General features: G+C 40.1%; 1 protein-coding gene across 9 annotated transcripts in view; it reads left to right on the top strand.

Moving 5' to 3' along the window:
- foxp4 (forkhead box P4) overlaps window positions 1-27,033 on the top strand; it is a 371,685-nt gene that overhangs the window by 60,283 nt on the left and 284,369 nt on the right. For 2 of the 9 annotated variants that reach the window (XM_069941845.1, XM_069941847.1), the window contains one exon: window positions 2,496-2,646. The exons of the other annotated variants lie outside the window; for them this stretch is intronic. The gene's annotated coding sequence lies outside the window, so the exon portion shown is untranslated. The remainder of the gene's footprint in view (window positions 1-2,495; window positions 2,647-27,033) is intronic. 9 annotated transcript variants of the gene reach the window in all.

Below are 27,033 nucleotides of genomic sequence, written 5' to 3' on the forward strand. Positions count from 1 at the left end.
AAAATGCTAGGCAGTGATCCACGGCTGACACACATTAAGCAGGCAGTCCATAAATTCACTCCACAGTTCGATTTGCTTTCTCTTTAATGGGGATCCTGGCATGAATGTGTTTAAACGTGATTAATGTCCCGTTTCTAATGACAATTTGGAAGCTGTAATCACTGTAGTAAAATCCTCAATGCACAAGGTGCTACGGCTGTTGGAAACTACTCTGGGCTGCTTCTTTCATAGCCCTTGTAAGAATCTTGTCGGTGTAATTGAGTTACAAGCCTGATGCTGTTCGCATTCTCCATCTACATCTAGCTATTGGCTGAAGATCAGAACCCACACCAAACTGGGTTGTTCCTGCCCTATCTCTGGAAATTTGCTCAGGTTTTTTCAAGGTTAGTTATAGATTTTGGGTCACTTCAACCAGCAGAATCCACTTTTCCTGCTTTGTAAGGAACATTCATGAAATCTCGCTTGGAATACAACATTCAGTTTTAGCTTCAGTATGTACAGCATAGGGTTGATTGCTGAAATTAAGGGATTATCCTTGGAAGAGAACATAGTAGGGTGTTGTATTTACTTAACCTTAGAAGAATAGGAGTTGGATTGAGTTAGACTGACAGGTTTTTAGATTCAAAGAAAATCATGTGATTTGGAGTGGAGGGTCAGCAGTGATCTTGTGAATGATATGTCAGGTTCAGGTGCCTTGTGGCTGACTCCTCCTGCTACTTATTCTGTCAGTTTTACCCTGTGAAATGCCGTACAACTCTGTGTGGGAAGCTGCACATATATACACATGTCAACTTGTAGAAGCTTGCTCTCCGATCCTCTAAACTTGCATCTGCAAGAAGACAATTATATTGCTGACTTCATCTCTTGCCAGTTAACCATGTGGGCTGAGTGGAAGCGATTGTTTGTGGTGTCTGATCTTGCATCATTTCGGAGCTGCAGGAATTTATGCGGTCACCGAGCGCTTCGTTTGTACTATCAGCCCTGTGATCTCTATTTTCTTTCATCAATTCCATAAAATGAAAATTAAATTCGCCTAATATGTAAATACAGCAATAGATGTGGAACACTGTGTGATGGAAGGGAATCGCCGAGCGAGAAAAGAGGTGCATGATGAATGCAGCCATGGGGTTAGAGACAGAATGATACAACATACGGCAGTGAGACAAAGTGACAGGGTGAGAGCAAGTGAGATATCCAGGGAGAAAAAAGGGCATGGAATGGAAGGAGAGGAAATTCAAAACCGGGAAAGTAATATGGGTAGTGACAAAAAATGTACAAAAGATTCTGACAACATCTCTGACTCTTTTGGGGAACTTTCAAATTCATCACCTCTCACTCTCTCAGAGTTAATCATCTACTTATTCCACAATTACAGTCAATATTTTGTCAAGTTAAGGTGGGTTATTTTCCAAAAGCTCGATAGTGGTCTAAACTGTGAAGTTGAAAATATCCCCTCCCCCCTCCCCATAATAGGTTAGCCAATGTCATTACAGTGCGAGTGACCAAGGTTTTAATCCTGCATTATCTGTAAGGAGTTTGTGCTTTCTCCCCTGACCTGTGTGTGTTTTCCCCGAGTGCTCTGGTTTCCTCCCACTCTCCAAAACCACATGGTGTTGGTAGGCTAATTGGGTGGGCTGGAATCAGTTTCTATCATATTGTAAATAAATAAGATAAAAATATTTTACACTCAAAAATAATGGTCAGATCATTTGAATGAATCAGAAGCTGGAGGAAAAAAATATATAAAACTAACTAAAGCACTAAAAGGGAGGCACTAAGGGGTCAAAGGTATTAAGTCACACTGTTGAAAGATGAGAAGGCATCAATGTTAGATGTATTGTTGTTCACCATTTAATGATGAGGGCATGGGAATTGGAAATACTGTGGCAAAATCTTGCATGTGACAGCAAATTGATGCAATTAGATAATACTGAGAAGGGCATTACACAAGTACAGGATGGTGTTAATAAACTTGCAGATTGGCTGTGTAATTGGCAAATGAATTTCAATTTGGAGAAGTGCAAAGTGTCACATTTTGGTTGGAGGAATAATGAGGCTATGTACCCCGAGGGAAAAATAAGTCTAAATAGAGTAGGGGAGCAAGAGGATCTGGAACTGCAGATTCACAAACCATTAAGTTAGCAATGCAGGTTAATAGGTCCATAAATGTCAAAAACAAACATTGAGGATCCTTTCTTGAACAGAATACTTCAAACAAAAAGGAAGATATATTAAAACTAAATAAAATTGCCACAGATAATTCTGACCGCCAAGGTATAATGGGAAAAAGTGCAAAAATTATACCAAGGTCTTCTAACTATCAGGAAAGGTTGAACAATGGCAGGGTCTCTAGAAAACAGCAGACTGAAAGGTGACACATTAAGGACTTTAAAATTCTGAAAGGGTTCTGTACTGAAATAAATGTTTCTTTTTTAAAAAAGGGAAAATTCAAAATGTAAGAGAGTCACATTTATATCTTTATTTTGTTTGTTCAGACTGTGTTCTTCAATCCATTTCTTGAATTTGGATGTATTGTTACTGATTGTCCATCCCGAACTGTTCTTGAGAAGATTGTAATGAACTGCCTCCTTGAATTTTCAACAACCTAATGTTGAATGAAGATCCCACCACTGTCCTGATGGGCAGGTCAGTAGATTAAGTAATGATAAAGGAATGTGTTGTATTTCTGAGTTAGGTTAATGTTATCTTAGACTAACTTGTTGGCATTGGTTATCCTATGTTGCCTTATGTCCTTGACTTGTGGCGATCATGAGTGAAAATAGCATCAATACACTTAAACCTAAACTGGGTGAGTTCAATAAAGAAGAAATGAATAGAAGGATGTCTGAATGAGCAGAAATTAAGCAGCAGGCTCAAATCAGTTGGGATGAATGATGTTGCCTTTTGGAAAATCTGCAAAAGCAAGATATCTTTTTCATGTCTTCATAAAATATGGTGAATTTGAACTGTGGAAATCAATTATTGAAAGAACAGTTTTATTTGGGTATTCCAATTGTTTTTATATTTTAATACTTTCTTACAGCTCTGCTCCTTCCACTAACAATAACCACATGTAGGTTTCATCCAGACACCTGTCAAACAAAATGATAGCGTGATGCAATCACAGCGCCCGCGGCCAGGTTCGAAATGCCGCTGTCTGAAAGGAGTTTGTATGTTCTCCCCGCGTCCACATTCCAAAGACATATGGGTTTAATAGGTTAATTGGTGACACGGGTATGTTTGGGCAGCAAGGAGATCATAGGCCGGGAGGGTCAGCTACTGTGATGTACCTCAAAGTTAAAAATGAAAGTAAATTAAACATTGGCATCTTCTTGATAATCAGTGGAGCCAATTGCTCGTGATTGGGGTTGATTCTCATGAAGCACTGGCTAATTGATAAAATAGCTGTTAATGCAATCTAGTTGAAAAACATTTGAAGACACTTCTTCCATTGCTTAAATGCTGATTATGTTTATACTCTGTGGTGTCCTGGTAAGGTGGATTATCTACGAATGCTGCATGGTAACTGAGCAATGAAGAATTTGCTTCCTGAACAGTTTTGGGTGTATCTTGTCGATTTTAGTCTGCTAATCGTGAAAATCACCTTAAAATTTTCCTATCGCGCACCGTATTTTAGATATAATCTATTTTTGTAATTTCCTGTCATATTTTAAGTCTACTTCAAGCGTATAAAGGGATGAAGTGCAGCAAGCCATTGAAAATTAATTGTTTTTGCATATGCACTTGGATTTATTTCCTGTTGATCTTGGTGCAGTCAGTGACAAACACGGCGAAAGATTTCACCAGGACATTGCGACCATGGAAAAGCGGTATCAGAGCAACTGGAATCCATCAATGCTGGCCGACTATTGTGGGTTATTGACATGAGAGGCATCAGATGCTGAGTGCAAACAAGAATCAACGATAAAACGTTTTTAGGTTAATTGAACTAATGCAAGGTGTCAGCATCAATTATGTGATTAAACATGCTAAATTCAATAGAAGTTAATTTCATAATTTAATGTTTCTCCAACTTCCTTTGTCATATGGCAAATCTGAAGTTATCTTTGCATTCAGCTTGAAATTGTCTATCATAAACCCTAATTTTATCAGGAAGCAAACCTTCTGGGAAAAAAAAACTTGTTGTCCAGTGTAAATGATAAATTCAATAGGAAACTTTTTTGAAAGAGCTGTTTGAAGAATGTGAGGGCTTGATTCCAATATGGGGTATATTTAACCAGACCCTATAATGTGCATTGCGAATATTGATTATTCATTTGATGTCATGGAATATACTAACTGATCTCTTGCAGCTAAGCACAACAGCAACAATTGCATTTGGTTCCCATGCTAAAGACTGTGATGGTTTTAGATGGAAATTACAAATGCCATGTAAGAAACGACCTTTTGCTTGAGAGAGACAAAATCATAAGGAGCCCAACTGAATGGTTAAAAGCCCGAAGCTTTATAGCACTGTCTGTTTGATGCAGAGCCTGATCTTGGTTCTTCCTTTGCCCTTGTTTGAAGAGATGAATGTAAGGTTATCCAGAGTCCCCTTGACAAGAACAAGCCTTTGTATTCCCACATGAACACTTCTGATCTGGGAAGGTGATTAGGAAACTTATGGTAATCAGAAAATTGTGTTAAATTGCTTTTTGTATCTGTAAATGAAGTTGGTTTCTGTCAAATTTGAGTCTCAAGCCCCATTTCCATAATACTTTCTAATTCCGATTCAATCAGCTCTAATTTGGATGGAAATGTATTGCTGGATACGGAGAGAAGTTAGTTAATACTGATTAAATCGGAATTAATATTGCCTTTTCCCTCAGGTGACTTGCCTCTGGATAGGATCCAAATTCAGTGTCCATGAACATGAATTAACAAGAGAGAGCGAGGGAGGCAGACAGACAGACAGAGGAGTGGGTATCAAGACTCAAAAGAGTGAGTGAAAGAGGAAAACGGAGTGAGTTAGAAACTGAGAGACAGAGTACTAAGAAAACTGACAGGGATCAGAAAATGAGAGCAAAGAAGCGATCATACAGAAACTTTATAGAAAATATTTATGGCAACATGATTATATCTTAAAACTTTCAGAAACCCTTCATATCTTAAATGCCCATCATTAACTTAATTTCTCACACAATCCACTCTCATGCAATACCTGTCTCTTTTCCCTCCACACTTGCAATCATTTTCACTTTCCTGTTACTCACTCCGTCTTCCTCTGCTTTCATCACAAATTGTCCCTTCCACAATCTCTCTCCACCTGCACTTTCTCCTTTTTTATCTGCAGTATTTCATTCTCTCTCTCTCTCTCTCTCTCTCTCTCTCTCTCTCTCTCTCTCTCCCTCTTCCCCCCCCCCCCCCCCACCCCCCTCAGTTAGTGGCATCTTTGTTTTTCTCTCTCATCTTAACACACTGCCCTTTTCTCCTTTAGTCAGCCTTTCAGTTTTATATTTAACTTCCTTATCACTAATCTTTCTTTCCAGTTTGGTATTTTTTTAATGATTTTAGAATTATTTAGCTGCCTTCTGAATTTTATGTTGTGTTTTGAGCTCGCGTTCTTTCCTTTCATGCTTCACTCTTTGCAGAATAAAATTGGCAGCAGTGAAATTCTTCCAAAACATTGGTTCACTTTTGAAATGCAGTGGTGGGATAAACAAATCTGACAGCTGTTTATGGATAGCAGGATCCCACATGAGACAACTGGCAAAGGAATCCATTTACTGGTGCTGTTCTCTGAGTAATAAATGCTCTTCTTTGAATCGTGCTCTGGAATCTTTTACATCCTCTTGAACAATACGTGGGATGAATAAGCAGTTTTATCAGGAAAAGAACAAAGCTGTTTCTATATTTTAACCACCCGCTTTCGGACAGACCGAGGCAATCTGCTCACCTGATGCGAAACCATGGTTTGTTGACTATTGTTAATCTCAAAACCTGGACAGGGATCCTCCTTCTGCTAGACCAGGTGCAGCTGTCAAGCTCTCTTGTTGAAAAACCAGTTATTATTCACTGCCTAGATTATAGCTGAGCAGTTGCCCTCAAGTGAGATTTTCAGGTGGTAACTGGTACTTGTGCAACATTTCAATATCATTCGGTCAAGAGTAAAGGAATACCTTCTTCTCCTTGAATTATTTTGTTGATACTTGCAGAGATATCTATCCATAAAGATTTCAGATTCAGATCTAGATTTATTGACATCTCATACAACCCTGAGATTCTTTTTCCTGCAGGTGAGACAGAATCACCAATCATTGGTGGTGCAAAAAAAACTGTACACCGCATACACATGTAAACAAATAAAGGACTGTAAATAGATAATGAATGTAAACAAGCTGACAGTGCCATACAGAGAGAATACAATAAAGTAAGAGTCCTTATATGAGTCCCTGATTTAATTTGTTGTTGAGGAGTCTGATGGTGGAGGGGTAGTACCTGTTCCTGAACCTGGTGGGCTAATGGCTACACCAAGAACAGAGCATGTGCTGGGTGGTGTGGATCTTAATGATTGATGCTGCTCTCCGACTGCAGCATTATTGACGGTGGGATAGGGTTTTCCTGTGATGACCTGGGCTGTGTCCACTACCTTTTGGAGGGCTTTACACTCAGGGGTAATGGAATCCCCATATCAGACCATGATGTAGTTGGTCAGCACATTTTCTTCCCCATTGTGCCCCTTATCATAGAGGCCTGTGTCTATAGGATCTGAGTGGGCCTAACTCCATTGGCTATGACTGGGCCTGTATCAGTGCTTATTGAACATCACAATTTTAAAGCAATTTTTTTTCATTTGTGAATTTTTGATGCAAGCTGCAGTGTAGAGACCTCTATTAATTTCAATTCTGATCCCTTGGGAGTGCAAATAAGAAAATTAGATGATGGAGAAAATAAAATTTGTCTAAATTTAATTTTAGCATGCTGTATGAATTAAATTGGAAATAGTCCCTTTGGATCCTTGTGGAGATGCAGCCAGACAAATGACCAAGCTGTCAGGACATATATTCTATCTTCAAAGTGGTCATTACTCTATCCACTTGATACCAGTGATGCTATCGTGGGCCAGGACAGAGACGAATGAGCAAGAGATTTTTAGGGCCCTTTGTTAAAGCTGCTAACGTCGTCCTATGGCAGTGACATTTTACAGGGTAAGAAAGACATTTTACAGGGTGAGGCAGGTGAGCTTGCTCTGGACAGAACTTGACCCACTTGAACTAGAAATGGTAAAGCCTGTGAAAAATCCTGATCCTGGACATAATCCATTAGTGAACACCATCAAGCAGGGTTAGCATAGCAGTTAGCGCAACACTGCTACAGCACCAGCGACCGAGTCTGGGGTTTGAATTCCGTGATGTCTGTAAGGAGTTTCTACATTTTCTGGGTATATGCGTGGGTTTCTTCCAGGTGCTCCGCTTTCCTCCCACAATTCAAAACATACCGGGGTTGTAGGACAATTGAGTGTAATTGGGTGGCACGGACTCGTGGGCTGAAAGGGCCTGTTACCGTACTGTATGTCAAATTTAAAATTAAACGATAGAGACTTAAAAGATAGGCTTTGAAACTGGAATGTGCAGTCTATGTTATCAATTTCAGGGGTGCTTTCAACAAATTTTTATTACTTTAACATAATTAACAAATTGTTGCTTGTGGGGCATTTGGTGAGTGGAAATTAGCTGTTGCGCATTTCATGCTACAGGGAGTGCACTGCAAACATAAGGCGGCAAAGCACTTGAAAAGAGATGCTTGATATATATTATTCCTTTTTCTTCATAACTTGTAATAACTTGACTTTCCTGCTCTTATGTCCCTCTCCAATCTCAATCTCTCTTCCCTTTGTGTTCTCACCCATTTAATTTTGAGTGGCTTTGGGTCAGACTTTAATTGATCAAGGCTCCTGCAGCCCATGCCCAGCAGCCAGTTGCATTCACCACCATGGTCCAATTAATGTAATATAAACTAGTTATTGCAGAGCTTTCTAAAAGTATCCCTCATTGGAGAGAGGTTGGACACCAATCTGTGGATTTTTTCTGTGTAGACCATTTTGGGGTCCATTATTCACATTTCCATGTATCAAAAGGACAAAATTGCTGCAGATGCCGAAAACCTGAAATAAAAACAAGAAATAATCCAAGATATTCTGTCCGGACAGATCAGCTGTGATTAACAAGCATTCATCATCTCCTCTTACATGGCACTTCTACCAAAGGGACATCTTGGTATCTAACCTATTGTAGCCATTCTCTTTTCTTCACCATCCTCTTTGCTCTGAAACTGAAGACATGTTTGCTTCCTGAGTATTTCAGCTGTGAAATTGGGTCATCAGATCTGAAATGTTACCTCTATTTCTTTCGCTACAGAGACAGTCTGACCCACCAAATATCTTCAGCATTTTTTCTCTTTTTATCCTCTACAAGACGCTGTTAAATCTACACAATTCCATTTTTCAATGGGCACTGATCCCCGTGTAACGCACTTCAATAGGCTGAGCTCCCTGTGCAGCAGTCTCATTAATATGCACAGTTCTGTGTATTAATGTGCATCGTTCCCGACGAAAACACTGTTCAGCACACATAGCTAACTGCCTAAGACACACAATTCCCAACATTACACCATTGTGTAACCCGCAATTCAGCTACCTTCTCTACCACACCATCTCCCACCTCCACCTTTCTTCCTTTTAATCTTGAGCTCTTGCCTATTCAGTCTGAATGTACCAGTGCTCCATCTGTCAGGGTCCTGCTGATCTCTGTAATTATTATTTTTCTTTCAGTTACCATGACACCACCAGTTAGTCATTCACTAAATATGCAGTAATGTTAAGTGAAAAATGCTGTTTATAATGATGTCGTGTTCTTTGTGGTTTAAAAAGATATTTAATGTAAACAGAGAGTGCTATTGTCAATAGTGCTGCAGATGTTTGAAGTGTTTGTGAAGGTTTAATTTCACCTGTGTTTGTAGTCTGGGGCTCTGCTATAATTGGTTTGAGTTTCTTGGCTTGTTGCTTTCTGATGGCTCCACTGTTTTTGGAGGTTGGGTGCTGGGAGATTGAGGCAGAGCAAAAAAAATCAGTTGAAGACATGGTGAACTTCATTGGCGAGAATGAGCAAAACTGTGAAGGAGAAACATTCTCTCTAGGAGAGAAAGGATTAACACGTGTCTGAGAAAAGGTGACAAATCGCATGGCAGCATATATGCTAAGTGTGAGAATAAGTACTTGTGTGCAAGTGCATTTTTATATGGGTAGAATGCGTGTGTTAGTCTGCTAAAGAAAGAAACTAATCCAGAATGCCTGGAGGCAGGAAAGGGAGCACACAGATCTCTTCCCCTCTCCTCCTTTACTCTCTCTCTCTCACACACACACAAACACTCTCACACACGCACTCTCTCTCACACACGCACTCTCTCTCACACACGCACTCTCTCACACACGCACTCTCTCACACACGCACTCTCTCACACACGCACTCTCTCACACACGCACTCTCTCACACACGCACTCTCTCACGCGCGCACTCTCTCGCGCGCAGCGCGCGCGCGCGCACACACACGCACACACACACACACACACACACACACACACACACACACACACACACACACACACACACACACACACACTCACTCTATTACTGGTCTTAAAATCATGCGTGATGTGATTGAAGTCTTTCAACATATTTGGTTACCAAAAAAAATGCATTGATTTTTAGATAAAAATTAAGATTTGATCAATCATTAATCACTATTTGTGGAAGAATATTCCAAACTCTACCATTTGAAGTGTAACCTGATTTCAGCCTGAAAGGCTCAAGTTCGCAAATCCAGAATTCACAACCAAAAGCACTAGTTATGCTCCATGAGCCCTATTATTGTAAATCCTAGGGAAAATAATACTGATATGTGAATTCCCTCTCATAATTTCATCTCAAGAATGGAGACTTTGTTTAAAATATCCTTATTTCCCCCACCACCCGTCCAATATCTCTCCCCTTGTGTTTGGAGTCCAATGTTGCTCACTCTGCTCCTGGTTGAATTTAAAGCTTCTACAGGTGTACTGGGTAATGTAAACTGACTGGTTGCATCACAGCATGGTTTGGAAAGTCGAATTCCCAGGAGTGCAGAAGGCTGCAGACTGTGATAAACCTAGCTAAGTCCATCTTAAGAAAGTAGCCTCTATCGTCAAGGTCTCCCACCACCCAGGCCATGCCCTCTTCACACTGCTAGCATCAGGAAGGAGATACAGGAGACTGAAGACGAGCACAAAGACGGCTTCATCCACTCTGCCATCAGACTTCTGAATGGACAATGAAACAGACATTTTTTTTTGCATTATTTATTTTGAAATGTAATTTATAGCAATATTTGCAATGAAATGCTGCCGCAAAACAACAAATTTCATGACATGTTCACGACAGTAAATTTTGATTCTGCCATCCTTTGAAGACATTTATGTGAGGCGCTGCCTCAAGAAGATGGCCAACATCATGAAGGATCCCCCTCACTCTGCTTGCAATCCCTTCTCACTGCTACCTTCAGCCAGAAGGTAGAGAAGGCTGAAGTTTTGCACCTCTAGGTTCAAGAACAGGTTCTTTTTCCAACAACTGTCAGGCTCTTGACCCTCCATATACTAGCCTAATCATAAAAATACTCCAGAAGACCTTGAAGAAGGGCTCAGGCCTACAACATCTTTACCTCCTATGTACGCTGCGAGACCAGCTGAGCTCCTCCAGCATTTTTGTGTGTAAACTAAGACCACCAAAAGATCTATCTGCATTGTTGAAAAATCACTTTTTTCTTGCACTAACTGCAACTGTCAAAATGTATTTATCTCTCCTTTTATATTTGTATCTTTTTTCTGTCTCATGGCATATTGAGTGATTTAATTAGGACTATTGTGGATATATTTGTAGCAGCAGAATTTCATGCAACCATGCATTGTACTGGTGTATATGGTAATAAACTCATTCTCTAATCAGGAGATTATACAGCTGAAACATAGCTTGTATCCTCAAGTAACCCATTGATCATTTTGGCTATTATCTGCATTGTTACATTGCATTCGAAATGATGCAACAAACATTCACTAGGCTGATCGCTGCGCTGAGTGCAAAGATTGAATAGAATAGGGCAGCATGCTCTGGAATTTCAAAGAATTAGAGTTAATCTCACTTCAACATGTAAAATTCAGAGGGGTCTTGACAGAATCAACAATGTTAGGATAAATTCCCTTTGGTAAGAGGTTCTCGGATTACCAGGCACAGTCTCAGGAGAAGGATACAGCCACTTCAGTGTGAGATGAGGGGAATTTTTTTCTTTTGAGTGGGTTATGAATCTTTGGAATTCTCTTCCCTAGAAATCTAGTGATCACGAATCATTATTTAAGGCTGCAGTATCTAAAGCCTGTATTTATCGAGGAATCAATAGCAATAAGGATCAGGCAGGGAAATGGACTGGAAATGAAGCCCAAAGCCAGGATCTGAGTGAATGGCGGACAGGAACTAGGGTCCCATTGGACTTGCTCCTGATTTATTTTCTTATGTCTCTTTTTTTGTCTTCTGTGGATCCCCAAGTCCCATAGGGCCCCTCCAATATGTTTATCTTTGCACAATTTACGAAGAATGCCTTTTCTCTTATTTGTGCTAAAATCCATAAGCTGCATGTTTCCAGATTCTTTGTAAATCAATGGTTCTATCTCTTTTGCTTTATGATGCACAGCGTTCTATCCCCCGCCATCTAAATGTCAAAACCATTGGTAACAAATTGGACTCAATTCTATGAGGTTCAAATTTAATTAGCGCCTTCTTAAGGTTGACTTTATCAAACACTTTCTGGAAGTTCACACAAATAACTTTGCCCACAGATATTACCCTTCACTGGGTTTGTCACACCTTCAAGCCATTTTCTTGCATTGCTCAAGCTTTTTTTAAATTTTTTTTTTAATTTTTCACACTATAAACCATATTGACCAAGATACATACAGACATTTTTTCTCTTGAATATATAGTCATTTTTTCCCCCTCCCTTCCCTCCCTCCCTCACCCCCTTTCCCATTTATTTGAAGTTCAATCTATAAGATACATTAAACCCGTTAAACAAAGTCGTCACTTAATAAAATAAACAAGAAATTTTACTGAGTCAAGCTTGACCGATACTTTGCAAGATCATACTTGTTCTCTCTGATCAAATGAAGGTTTTTCAGTCTCCCTATTCTTACTTATAGATAACAATTTAATGACAATTGTTAAGCAATAGTCCATAATTTCCAGTTTTCCCGTTTACCCCAAATATGTTGGAGTGGTGTGTGCAGATTTTTCAAGGTGATGCTAAGTTCAAAGAACTTTACAAGTTTATTTGACATCTTTTAAAGTACTGGGATGGAACTTGTCTGTTTCAGGTGATTTGTCACTCGTAAGTTCTGTTATTTCCTTCATCACTGTTTATTTACTTGACATTTAGTTATTGTCTGTCTCTGGTTGTATAATAGCACTCCCAAAGTACTGTGGATTTTCTTGAATGTAAATATTGACACAAGGTAATCATTCCATATGTTCTTCATTTTCTTACTTTTCTCTGAGAGGTGACTTCCAGCCTTTTGAAAAAGTAATCCACATTGCACCTGACCACCCACTTTTAATCACTGTAAAAATTTTTTGAATTCATTTTAATATCCTTTGAACGTGTTCATTTAACTTTAATTTGATTTGCATTCATTTTGGTCCTCTCCGCCCATTTTTTAGAATCTGTGCTAGTTCTTGCCATTTTTTTTTGCACCTCTTCGAAGATCATATTATCCCTTTATCTCTTGAGTTGTCTTTGGGCATTTGTTTTAGCAGGTAGATATTTCCGCCCCCGCCCCCCCTTAAGGTTTTAGGGTTTTTTGGTCAACAAATTTGCCTTGAACAATTTTTGTCTCATCGTATGAAAGATACTTTTACTGAATCATGTAACTGTTTAATATTTCCCCCTGCCTTGAACTCAGACCCATTTCAATCAACGTTAGAGAAATGCTCGTATACCTTCAGGCTGTTTAACTAAACTTGGTTCTTACTCATTATTAAATCTAATATGCCCTTCTGCCTTTTAATCGAGAACATATTTTTTTTGCAGGTAGCTATCCTCAATGCACCCTTTCTTTTTGTTGCCTCTCAGACACGAGATAGTCAGCCCGTCACCCTGCTTTTGGAACAAGCTTTTTAAATTTCTGTTTTCATACATTCTACCATTTTAAAGCTGCTTCAAGAGCTGATGCACAACTCCTTCTAGAGTCGTATTTCTTTATAATCCTACTACCCTTCGTCTCCATTCCTTGCTTACCTTTCTCACCATTAATATGATTTCAATATTAATTGTGAAGCCAAAAACTTGTGAAGTTTCCAGCTTCACCAAGGATGTCCACTGCATGAGAACATGTTGCATGTTTAAGGTACACACACAACATTCTACAAATGTGGCGACACATGAAGACAGGATTGTGAAGAAGGTGCTTGGCCCTCTTGCCTTCATTGGGCAGGATATTAAGTTGAGGAGCAGGGGTATCCCCTTACAACTGTACAAGATGTTGGTGACACCGTACTTTGCCGGAGTCTTGTGTGCAATTCTGGTCAACTACCTACAGGCATCGTTAAGGTGGAATGGGTTCAGAAAAGATGCAAAAGACCGTTACCCGCATTGGTAGGCTTGAATTATAAAGAGAGGCTGGATAGTGTGGAACTTTTTAACCTGGAGTGTGGGAGTCTGAGGGGGGATCTCATGGTTTACCAAATCATAAGGTGCAGAGAAAAGATAAATATTCATTGTATTTTTCCCAGGAAAGGACAACCTAAAATGAAAGGGCATAGATTTAAAGTAAAAGGGTAAATATTTAAAAGGGGTGAGGAGCCCTGTTCCTTCTAAGCTGCGCGTGTGTCCGTTACTTCGTAGAATCCAATCATACTTGTATTATATTAAAACATGCCAGTACAGTTTTATTAGTCATGAGAAATGAGCTGTGCCAAAATGATCTTCAAACAATTTCAAGTTTGTATTTGCACCAGCGTTCAGTGCGCACGTACTTTTGTCACAGGAAAGAAATTTGCACAACCTAAGGTGTGTGGGCACACTGACTACTTAAAATTAGAGGGAATATTGGTGAAGAGCTCCTTTTTAACAAAGAGGATGGTGGGTATATGGAATGAGCTGCCAGAGGAAGTGGTAGTTATGAGTACAATAGTAATACTTAAAAGATATTTAGACAGGTACAGGGTAGGAAAGGTTTGGATGAATGTGGCAAATGGGACTAGCATAGTCATTATGGACAAGTTGGGCTGAAGTGTGTATTTCCATGCTGTGAAGCTCCTTGATTCTATGCTCGCATCATTAAGATCACCTAGACAAGGATCTCCCCTGTGATTCCTTTCTTCCCATGATCACTCCCTTTTCTGTCCCTGAAATGACACGTCCCTCTCCTAGATTGTTCCTTTCTCCCAATTTCTCTCTCAGGAGTACCCCTGTTTTCTACCACCACTCCTAGAACTACATTCCTCTCCATGGGTTCTTCATTCTCCACCTTCCTTCCTTCACCTTGTCATCTTGATATTCAGAGACATTCCAACTAGACACTGTTTGCTGTCTTGCAGGGAGACCTTCTTGCACAACACTCAGCCTGGCTTTTCAACCTGATGGAAAGTTACCAAAGCAATAGAAATCTAGCAATATTATTCCATTGAATTTGTTGAAACTCCTGCTTTTCTACTTTTTCCAGTTCCTTAGCTGCTAAAATGCTTGGTCCCTTACTTGCCCCTTTCCCTTTTTCCATAACACTTCACGCTGTCTAAATCTGTTCCTCCCTTGTTGATTCCCTGTAAATATCAAGGTCTGGCTTTTATTTCCTGTCTTGTTGCCAACCATCTTATTTGCCATTGAGTTGTACCTGTTTAGTGGGATTGCAATTTTGCTTTGGTCTCTGAATGTGTTTACTGTTTAACTTTATAACATGGTTTGGCAGCTCCCTCTGGCTTTCAGCTTTTCCGAGTGAAATTTTCCGATAATTAGGTTACAGTTTACGTTATCTTGGCTGCAGAGTTGTGGGAACTTTTTCTATTTTATTTTGCCAACTTCCTTTCCTCTTAGCTTTAAATTGTAGCACCGTGCAGAGTGACTGGTGTATTTAAACCCAACTAGTTGTTGCTTGCAGACAACATAGGTGAAATAGTGGACTATATGAGGCATTAGGGGTAGCACAATTGGATTAGTGGTCAGTGCAACACCTTGAGAGTGCCAGCAATTGGGACCAAGCTGTCTGTAAGGAGTTTGTATGTTCTTCCTGTGTCTGTGTGGTTTTCTCCAGGGGCTCCAGATTCCTCCCACTGTTTGAAACATATTAGGGGTGTAGATTAATTGGGTGTAAAACTGGGAGGCACGGACTCATGAGCCGGTGGCCTGTTACTGTGCTGTATGTCTATATTTAAATTAGGAATGATCAATTTTCATCATTATTGAACTTGCATGACTTTTAAAACTTAGCTGGAAACGTGCACATGCACATCCACGCACATCTAAATTTAGTTTTGGGATCTGACTAAAATTTCTTGCCAATTGTTAAGTTCCCTTGATATGATGTTGGTGAGCTGACCTTTTTATTTGCTGTTCTGGAGCACGATTATTCCACTGTGTGGCTGGGTAGGAAGGTTCGGTATTCCGTAATGGGGCATAGTTGTAAAAATGGTGTGCTTTGGAGGGCAATTTCGGGACAATTGAATTCCCATGTGCTTGTGGTGACCTTTGCCTGTTTTGCCTGTTGGAAGGGTACTGTCCAAGAGTGGGCATATGCAAAAACGCACACCCATATGCCCTGAATATGTGCTCCATTAACATCCTCTAGGCTTCTAAATAAAAAAAGAGGGTGAGGTAAATGGGGAACCCAAGAAGCTAAGATGATTCATGGTGAATAGATTTCCCCCAGTATCCTCTCTGTGGTCACTGAGTACAATGAAAGACAATTCACATTTGTTTTTAACTCCTTCTGATTGCTTCTTAAATGCCAAATATTTCAGAAAGGTCATCTTCTATTATTCGAATAAATGTGGTGAAAAATCCCTGAGTGAAAACTAAAGACATTTATTACCAAGTGTGCTTTAACCCTTTCTCTATCAGAAGCGTGAAACACCCCAGAGTTACAATTTTATTCCACAGCTTTTATTTGATTTATTGGCTCGCAATTTTACCATCCTGCAGTTAATCTGTCACCTACATCCCAGAGAGGGTCTATCTGTAGAATCCATATCCCAATAATAGACAATGTCCATGGGTCTATACTCCATGTCCATGCTGGTGAAGTGCAACCTCTGAGTGAATGAGAGTGTGGGACCCTATATCCTGGACCAGTAAGTAATACTGGACGATACAATATCTGAGGCTGTATGCAAAAGAAGCACCTCATTGTTCATTGACTTTGTGGCCGTCGCTGCCAAAGACATTTTATTGCTCATCCTGTGGCCCTTTGTAAAGATTATGGTGAAACACCTTTAACTTTTGATGTCCTGCAGTGAAGGTACACCAAACAAGTGGAACCAACCACAATGAAGGAAAAGCAATATAATATCAAAGTTAGGGAAACCGAAGGATGTTGAAGGTGATGTTTTCCTATGCACCTTTTCCTCTTGTTATTCTAGATTGTAGATAGATTTCAATTAAAAAAAAGCCTTGGTGGGATGTTGAAGATCAATGTGGAGGTGCTAAAAGTTTGCTGCCACAATGTGCTGGTGATGGACTGAGTGAATGTTTAAGGTGAATAGGATGCTTCTGTATTCTGGATAGTAAACTCTCTCTGCTGAAGGAACTCTAGCATCATCAGTGGGAGAATTAAAACAGTCGAGGTTTGTAGCCACTCTTCTGTGTGTCTCCCGTTTATTCTGGATAGTGTTGAGCTATTTCAGTCTGTTTCAATCACACCTCTGTGTACGTGAAAGATTTCTTTAAACATGATGAGATAAGTTTCTTTACCACAGTGTATTCAGTTTCTGAGAGCCTTCAGCATTAATGTGCCAACTTCATTGAAGATCGTAGTCTTTTGCAACTTCAGTAATATTGATCTAATTATGACAATAGGGTTCATTCTCAGTAGCTCCCTATGGGAGAGATTTGTTTGTTGGTATTCAAGATTATTTTATTGTCGTGCAATAAAACATATGTAATATTACATGAAATTGATTTACCATCAGCAAAAATTGCCCAGTACCTCTTACAGTGAGAGAAAGAGGAAGGACAAACCAGAAGGCTGAGTACACGGTTAATGGTCGGTTACTTAAAGACTGTGGATGAACAGAGGCCTTGGGGTTCAAATCCATACATCCCTCAAGGCCGGCACACAGGTTGATAGGATAGTTAATAAGGCCTATGGGATGCTGGGATTCTTTAAGTAGAAGGATTAAATACAGGAGCAGAGACATCATGTTGCAACTCCTCAAATCTCTGGTAAGACCAAACTTTAGAGTGTTGTGTTCAGTTCTGGTCACCACATTATAGGAAGGAAGTGGAAACTATGGAGAGGGTGTGGAGGAGATTTACCAGCATGGTACATGGATTGGGAAACAAGTCTTATGAGGCAAGGTTAGTAGAGCTGGGACCTTTCCAAGGATGAGAGGCGACTTGATAGAGGCCTACAAGATTATGAGAGGCATAGATAGGGTGGACAGACACCACCTGTATCCCAGGGCAGAATCAGTAAACACCAGAGACACATGTACAAAGTTAAGGGAGGTAAGTTTAGGGGAGATATCAGGGGTAAGTATTTTTTTACACAGAGAGTTGTGGGTTCCTGGAATGCCTTGCCGGGGATGGTGGTGGAAGCTGAAACAGTTGGAGGAATTTAAGAGACTCTTAGACAGTCACATGGATGAAAGAAAAATAGAGAGTTATGGGGTAGGAAGGTTTTAGTACTTTTTTTAAAGAAGGAATACATAGGTCGGCACAACATCAAGAGCTGAAGGGCCTGTTCTGTGCTGTAATTTTATATGTTCCATGTAAAAGAGAGTTCCCCCCGAGTCACTGAGTGTCTGTGGATTTGCCTCGAGTGCTCCCATAGCCTCCGCAGCCACACAGACTTTAGACCAAACCATCGGCAATATGAGCTCCAGATCTAAACCTCCAACACAATTAAGAGGCCTCTTGTACCACAGACCCCTTGGGAGCCCTTCATATCTCTTTAATCCTGGTTCTTATACACAGTACTCTTTCAGCCAGTCTCAAGCCAATCTCCAGAGTTCGCAAGTCGCCAGCAGCCTGGACTCGGCACGGGTTCCTCACCTCGAGTCACCAGCAGCCCACCGTCTGTGTGTTCCTCAGCCATAGAGCCCCTCACTGGTCTGCTGTCATGGTCACTGTCCCGTAGGATTGTCTCCTCTGCTTCTCCTCAAACGGGAGCTAGTGAAAATGGTCTCCATGTGGTATAAAAGCTACTTGCCAATTATGAGTTCAAAAAGGTTTTTTTTCCCTCCTGCTCTTGTGACCAGTGAGCATGAATTGTTTACCTTATCAAGAAATACAAATGGAGCTGAACACCATGGAGTTTCAATTTTAGATTTCAATTTTCGATTTTAGACTTAGACATACAGCATGGTAGCAGGCCACGAGCCTGTGCCAACCTACAACCCCTGGTACGTTTCAAATGATGGGAGGAAACCGGAGCCCCCGGGGAAAACCCATGCAGTCATGGGGAGAACATATCAATTCCTTATAGACCATGCAGGATTCGAATCCTAACCCCGATCGCTGGTCCTTTAATTGCATTGCACTAACCGCTACGCCAAATTGTGCCGCCCCAATGCTACAGTGCTATCTTGGAAAGATGGTAATTGATGAAGCAGATGAAGAGGATTGGGCTTGGATACTACATGTACTCTTCTACCAGAGTCCTGAGGTAAAGTGATTGACCTCCAGTAAGTGTTGTTATTTTAGGGTTACTGGAATATCTTGGTATCATGTGTGATCAAAGGTTGCACTGATGCTTAAGGCATTCACTCTCTTTACACTTCTGGCACTGAGCCTTGCTGCTGAAGTTTAGAACCAGGGCTGCATTGAGGACAAGAACAAAGCAATCATTTCAAGCTCATCCGTGTTGACAAGGATGCTCAAAACTTCCTAAAGGAGATGCATCATCCCCACTGACCGTTGAGAATCTGTGGCACACAACTGCTCAAAGTGGAGAAGGAGTATTCAAGATGAAATTGAGAGCTTGGAGTGCTTGAATCAGGAGCACACAGAAGTGTACCACCTTGTACACTACCCACCAGGCACATCCTGTCCCATCTGTAGAAGAGGCTGTGGTTCCAGCATTCGGCTTAATCAGCCGAAGAAGCCACTGAGTAGAATGTAAGGAATCATCCTGTATCCTGAGTGATCGTCCAAGAAGATCAACAACAGTTTTTATGACTCTGGCGAGAAGCTGATGGCATGCGTATCAGCTAAATGGAGTTAAACAAGAAAGTCTGCAAGCGCTGTGACTTGTGGTTCAATGCACAAAAGTGGTGGAGGAACTCCACAAGTCACTCAGCGCACACTTCTTTGCTACCTGAGGAATGCTGCATGACTTACGGAGTTTCTCCAGCCCTTCTGTCTGTTGAACCCTATATCAGCTAATATCATTTTCTGTGTGTAACTTGTATCCCAGAAGCAACCAATGCACATGGGTCCCATGAACAAATGAAAGTCCCTGCCTGGGCAATCAGCTCCAGTGACAGACAGTGCCCATGAGAAAAATATCCATGTCACAAATCCTATCCACCAGTGAAAAGTAACACCAATGGACCTGCACCCAACTGAGAATTTGTGCTCCTGGGTTCGCCACGCTGGGAGAATCAGTGTTCTTAAGAACTGAAGAACGTAAGTAAGAAGTATGAAGAGACAATTTGGCTCCTCCACCACCAAATAAGATCACGGCTCACTTGTTATTTTAGCATCACTTCTCGCACTAACTCCATTTCCTTTAATTCCTATAAAATCTTGGACTCCAACAAGAGTCAGGACATTTTGTTTAAAGCATCTAGTGTGAGCTGGATTAGATTTGTTGCTATTGAGTTCATGTTGTGTTTTTTTTTTCCCCCTGGACTGATTATATTTTTCCAGCTTTTGCAGGGGAATAGTTGTTAACAACAAAGAAACTGTAACCCCTGAATTTTCCAGAAACTAATGAATATTATCAAAATAATATTTTAATAATTATTAAAATAATAATATTATCTAAATGCCATTCTAAACTGTGTAGAAATTTGTTTTTTTTATAAATGGTTGTTTGGTTTGAACAACAATTCTAATTTTTATTTTTGAAGTGATTCTTTATCTCCAAAGGAAATCCACACACTCAAATCAGACAAAAAAATTCAACCTGCAGGTACATTCTCCAGTTCTGAAGCAGAGTTATATTTTCCTACTCCTGATCATGTTCTACCCTGGTGTCTCCCTATTCAGATGTATGAAGTCATAAACATCTTTAAGATAAAACATTTAAAAATTAATTTCCAGCAAACAGAGCCTTTCACAAATTCTAGTCTCAAAGCATCCCGAAGAACTTTACACCAGAATTACTGTCAATGACATGCTTAGACATTATGTTGAAGACGTTTTGGCAAGTTGCTGTATTACCTCTGGAAGCTGGGGCACCCTTCTGAGTCATAACTGAGAAGAAAATAGGCTGGAATGGGCAAGAATAGTAGGTTTCCTTGTAAAAAAGACAATAAACTGGTCATTTCATTATCAGCATTTCTATACTAACATTTTATTCCCAATTTATTTTATTAACTGAATTTTAAATTCGTTGGTTTTCTGTGCTGAAATTTTAATTAATATCAGACCCGTTGGATTATCATTCTGGTAATCAGACTATTTTCCAAGACTTCCACAGAACTGGACAGAAAATGCACAACTGACAAAAGTTATACTAAAGTTACAAAGTAAGTAGTTGGTGTTTTCTGGAAGTCATTCATTATATCCACAGATTATGATGCAAGAATCCTTGGGAGTAAGCCCAAAACCATGACTTTCCAGTTTTTAAAAAAAATTACATTTAGACATACAGCATGGTAACACGCCCTTATGGCTCACAAGCCCATGCCGCCCAATTAAACCGAATTGACCTACAACCCCGCTATGTTTTCGAACAGTGGGAGGAAACCCACACAGACATGGGAAGAACATATAAAATCCTTACAGGCGATTCCAGATTTGAACGCTGGTCGCTGGCCGTGTAATAGCATTGGCCAGACCACTACGCTAATTCTGATGCCCAGTGCTGGTCAATAGGTTCAATATTGAATTTCCCCCTCTTCATAAAGTTAGAAATGAGGATGCTTGCTGGTGATCACACTGCTCAATTTTATTCACTTCTTCTCAGATGATGAAGCAGCCCATTAATATATGCAGCAATAATGGGCAAAATTTAGAGAGACTGATGTGTGGCAAACCAAGCAATGATTACCTCCATCAAGCAAGAGTTTAGCCATTATCTCTGAGTTTCAGCAATATAAGATTTGATGATTCAGCTGCCATTAAAATCCTGGAAACTGCATTGAACAGAATTAGTTTGAGTCGTATATACTTATATATATCGGTACTTCTACATACTTCACAGAGACATAAAGATTGTGTTATGGGCCCAGAGGACCCAAAACCAGCAGCAAATTCACAAAGACAAATGGTTACTTAAATAAAAGGTTGCTTTTAATTTTCTTGAATCATAAAAAAGGATCAAACTTAACTTACTACTATTAACTTAACTTAGCCCCCTTCTAATTCTAAGAGCACTGGATGTAATGTATATAAGTTCAGAAAATGTATTTGATTCACAGTCCAATCTCACTTCTCACTCCTCCAAGTTCACTGGTATCAGACAATTCTTATACTGTGCACAGAATTTAACATTTATGAATTTTCACCAAGATCTGGTACTTAAAGGTAATTGGTTACTGCTCAGGAAGGTTCTTGTTGGTTTCAGAGAGAGACTTGTCGCTCATTGGACACACACAAACTGATTCCCTCCGATCAGCCATTTCAGTGTCTTTCCGAAGAAACTTGCTCCATCAAGGTTTTCCAAATGATAGCCTCTTCTTCTGCAGGTCACCATCGAGTTCCTTTTTGTTTCCCTTATTTCAGGTGAAACACTCTAGCCAGCCATTTCCTCTTGTATGATCTCAAGGGTTTTCAACAAGCTGAACTCCAAACTCACAACCCATGTTCAAAATGGGGTTTCAACAATCTGCAAGCTTGCTATGACTGCAGAAACCAGTTTTCTCTCTCTCTCTCTCTTAGAGAAAGCCTGTTTGGTCTCCCCTCTCTCTCTCTGCTTGCAAAACCACCTGACCTTCTTAGAACAGCAAACTGCAATCAGACAGATTGTGGCACCGGACACAACCTTCTGAATCCATTCATCTGTTGCTTTCCAAACAATAATCCATTTACACCTGCCTTTGAAATTATTTAAGTCAAACAGTCTCCTTGTTTTATTGTTTTTTTTAAGGCTCTTGGTGCCTTCATGACTCCCTTTCAGCAAAGCTCTTGCATTTTAAATGAGATCTGTTTTGTGAAGTGTTTGATCTGTACTAACCCCACAATCTATCTCCTTAAAAAACATATCTATATACAATATAAAATATTATATAATCTGTCACAATGGAAACAGGCCCATTGAGTCCCTACATTAACCCCGACCACCCACATCCCACTGAATTGGATACAAATAAACTCCGGCTACAAGCACATACCTTGATCTTGAAAAAATTGATAAGATTTGGAAACCCAACATAGATTTTATTGCTACAACTTTACCTGCAGCATCCACGATGCCCCCATCCAACCCACCCTAATTAGTTATGGTTTAAGATTATCATGTAAACTGCAATTCATTAATTAAAAGATAAAGGTTTATTAGGACAGGCTTTTCTTTTTCTATTTTTCCTACTTTGTTGGGGATGGAGTGGGTGGGTGGGGGGGGGGAGAAAATACATAAAAATACTATTATTTTTATGTCGCAGTTTTTATTTTATGTTATGGAGAAATACTGTATATGTATTGACGCAAATGAAAAATAAAATTTAAGAAAAAGAACAAACCTTGATTACATGGACAGAATAATTGACCCCCTTTTCCACTCAGCATTTCCCCAACTAAATGGAACATCAGAAATATGACAAAGTACTATCCATTTGCTTGGATAAGTGCAGCTCAGTCAATATTCACTCCCTCAACATCACCCATGCCAAATTGGTTCCCAACCATTTCTTTAAATATTTACCCTCTCCATCATTGTGTACTGCGGGTGCAATGTATCCCTCTACAAAATGCAAGTCTATGGCAACTTGGCACGACTTCAATAGCATTCCCTAAACTGATGCTCTCGACTCGTGGAAGCCCTCTGAAAGCATGTGTCACATTTTTTCATTGTTGTTGAGTCAAAGTCTTGGAATCCCCTCAATCTATTAACAGCAATAATTCACCACCACATGGTCAAACCATTTAGGATTTTCTATTGACACGCTGGCAATAAAGCTGCCTGTGACATCTTCTACTCTTCAATTAATGTAAATTTAAATACGAATCTTCTGCCTTTTTACTGGACCAACTGCTTTTCCATTGGAGATGAGAAACCTCTTCAAAGCAATAGGGATCAACCTTTCTGAAGGATGAGTTAAGAAATTCCTTGAGATACAGGAAAGAACTAGGAACCACACCATACCTATTAGAATTATTTTCTGTTCCCTGTCATGGAGTAAATGTAATGAATGTGTCACTTGGAGCCAGCATCACATTTTTTTTTTGTAAAATAAAATGAAAAGGCTGTCCAACTCTCTGCTTGTGGAATAGTTTCTGACATTCAGTGTCTAGTAGGGTTTGGTGAATTATTGGAATGTGTGGAAAACAATGCTGTGTGAGTTAACACTGATGTGGGATAGTTCAGAAGAAACAGTAGAGACAATTTAAATCAGTGTCATACCTGCTGTGCAGTACGATACCTTGAGAACCCTTTGCCTTATCCTCAAATAACCAATGCCCAACTGCTACACTCTGTGACAGCAACTGGGCACAAGTTATCAAGGGGGAAATAATGGAAATTAAAAGCTGCAGGGAAGGTTTGGCTTCTTTGTCCTGAGAAAAAGAGATTACTGAACACAACAACCGAGCAAATCAAAGCCAGGCTAAATTACACGGGACTGACTTTGTTTCTTTTCAGGAGATAGTTGAATGCTTTGTCTTCCTGATTTAGTTAATTAGGCTCTGGGATGAAAGCAGTACTTGAGTTCTAAAGCTTCATTGTTTCACAGTTGTATGATTAGAAAGACTTGGCAGCGAGTAACCTAACTGTAGCCGCAAAGGGCTGTCAGCATCAAGGATTATTACACAGTGGTCCAGCCAGCCCTATGCAGGGCACTCAAAGCTAAATCCAAGATCATCCCAGTTGACTTTCAGTGAAACATTCCAACCCAATCTCTGTATTAATTTAGTATTTATATTATAATCCTTGGATTGTTCCCAAAATACCCACATCTAAATCATATCTAGTTCATTTGTCCAAATTCCCCTGTTTCCTGTAAAGTTTTTGTTTTATTCCATGTTGACATTTTTCAAGGCATTTCCAGTGATCGTTTCTTGCTATCTCTCCAAGAAGTTTGAGCCTACATCAGGATTCATTTCCTCTGCCACTGTCTGTCGTCCATGAAGTCATCAACAAAATAGTTGGAAGACGGAAAGTGTCCAAACTGAGACAAGTTTGATGTTTACATTCATCCTCCCACAGGAATTAATGGAAAGTGGTCAATGGTAGGAAACAAAATTAGAAATTAGCTCGTTAAGAATGGAAGCAGGAAGCAGATTTTGACACAAAGGGATTGAAAATCTATGGCTTCTTCAGATTCAAAACCATAAACGTTAGGGATCAGCCGGAAATAAGCAGTCTAAGCCAAATAAATTTTGTTGGATAAGTTAACTGAGGACGTAAAGTCAAAGAACATATCAGTCATTGTCTTATTGAATGATCGGATGTGATGAATGACCTCTTCAAATGACCAAGGTTATTCATCTAGTTATCAGCTTCTCATTGGTCATTTCAAGTCATGAACTTAACGAGGATTGGGACATTTGTGCTCTTAGACATTTTGTTCAGCATTTTTGTTGCAAGGCTGAATGAAATGTTAAAACTTTGAGAACTGGTGTTTCTATACAAGGAAGGAACAATTTGGATGAAGCAATGCCTGGTCTGGCCATCACTGGACAAACAAGGATGTATTGCCCGTGTTGTATATTCCTTGCACTAAAATTCTGGTGCTCTGCAGTTCTGGAGAGCATTCCTGTGGGTCCACAGTTGCTTCTCAGCCAGATTAAGCAAGGACAACAGATTTCCTTTCTTAAAGAACAATAGGGAAATGGAATCACTTTTACAATTATCTGATAATTTCTTGGCCACAGATGCTGATTCTTATTCCAGATTTATTTAATTAACTAGATTTAAACACCCTAGGCTGTCATATGGATACATGAACTTGTCCCTGAAGCATTAATGCTACCCCTTGGATTATCAGTCCAGTAGCAAAACCACACTGCAACATCTTTTGCATTTTACTATATCCATTCATTGTGGCACCATAATAGCACAGTGATTAGTGCTGCTTTTACATGGCTTCAGTGAGTCCAGTTTGATCTTGACCTTCAGCTCTGTCTGTGTGGAGTTTTCATGTTCTCCGCTTTCAGGTGGAATAGCTGGGAGAATGCGGCTCCGGAGCCGGCTGTGGGTGTGTGCGAAGCAACCTTCAGCTGGCAGCGCTGAAGGCGCTATTCTGGCACCTGAAAGGTCCGCAGCGGGGAGAGGCGCCACGGACCAAACGCCGGCTCCTGTCGACTGTGGCCGTAATCCCGCCTGGTTTCAGGTGCCTAGGGGGAGCACTCAGAAGCAGAGAATGCACCTACCCGAGGAGGGTTGGGTAAGTACTTCTCGGATCAGGGTTCTCCGCTTTCAGGTGGCCTCCCAACATTCGGGTATTTTAGGCAGCTTTATGTTGGGGTATTCTGGCCACCTGAAAGCGGCTTCTGTAACTTTTTTTTCCTCAGGTGCTTTGGGATCCTCCCACATTCCAAAGACATACCAATGGGCCACTGTAAAATTATCCCTGGGTATTGACCAGTTTATGAGTAGGTTTCTGGGAAATAAGAGGGGAATAATATTACACCGAGAGCTGGCATAGATGAGATGGGGCAAACAGTCTGCTTCTATATCATTAGTAAATGCATATCATGAGCAAGTTTAACATTAGTTTCGGTAACATGTGATGCTTGAAAATTTGGAATAGCCTGAAACTACACCATCTCATTGATTCAACTCAGTTTATATTGGAAGCGTGAATCTGTGCTTGTGAGATAAATGACTTGGAAAGAGAAGCACCACAATTTTAATACCATTGTACCTGAGACAGGAGCAACCAATTAGGACCCAGAGGCTACAGTCCTGAACAGCGATTCTTCCTAAAATTCTAGCTGATGTGGTGAACAAAGGAAGCCTGTATTTTTTGTAAAGTATTAACCTGTAGAGGAGGGAGCATAGACTCAAACTGTGAATAATCCAAACTCTGACAAAAGCTGCAGTGTACTTGTTCAGTTTTATGAACTCTATGTTTTTTTTTTAAAAAAAATATTTGTGAAGTTTGATGAGGAGCCAAGACTATTTTAAGTGGGCAACTTAAACTGGCAGAAACTATGTGATTAGAACAAAATATTTCCAGAAAGTTTAGACATAAAAGGAAATGTGCTAGTAAAGTATAAACAATTAGAAATGGATTTATGCATTTTTCCCCCTTTTGGGAATGATTTTGCCTTATCCATTTTGAAGATGGTTATTGAAGTCTGGAATAAACTCTCTCAAAGACTGTGTTGCCTTTTGCATTCTCCTTTAACTCCCTAAATTGCTTCTCTTGCACCATTTGTTGCCTTGGCCTTTGTCTCTTTGTTAGGATGGGGTATGCCCATCTTTTATAATTTGACCATGCATAGACTCAGCATCCTCTGTTGACACCCCTGCCACTT

Source organism: Narcine bancroftii, chromosome 5 (assembly GCF_036971445.1).
Source record: "Narcine bancroftii isolate sNarBan1 chromosome 5, sNarBan1.hap1, whole genome shotgun sequence".
Lineage (NCBI taxonomy): Eukaryota > Metazoa > Chordata > Chondrichthyes > Torpediniformes > Narcinidae > Narcine > Narcine bancroftii.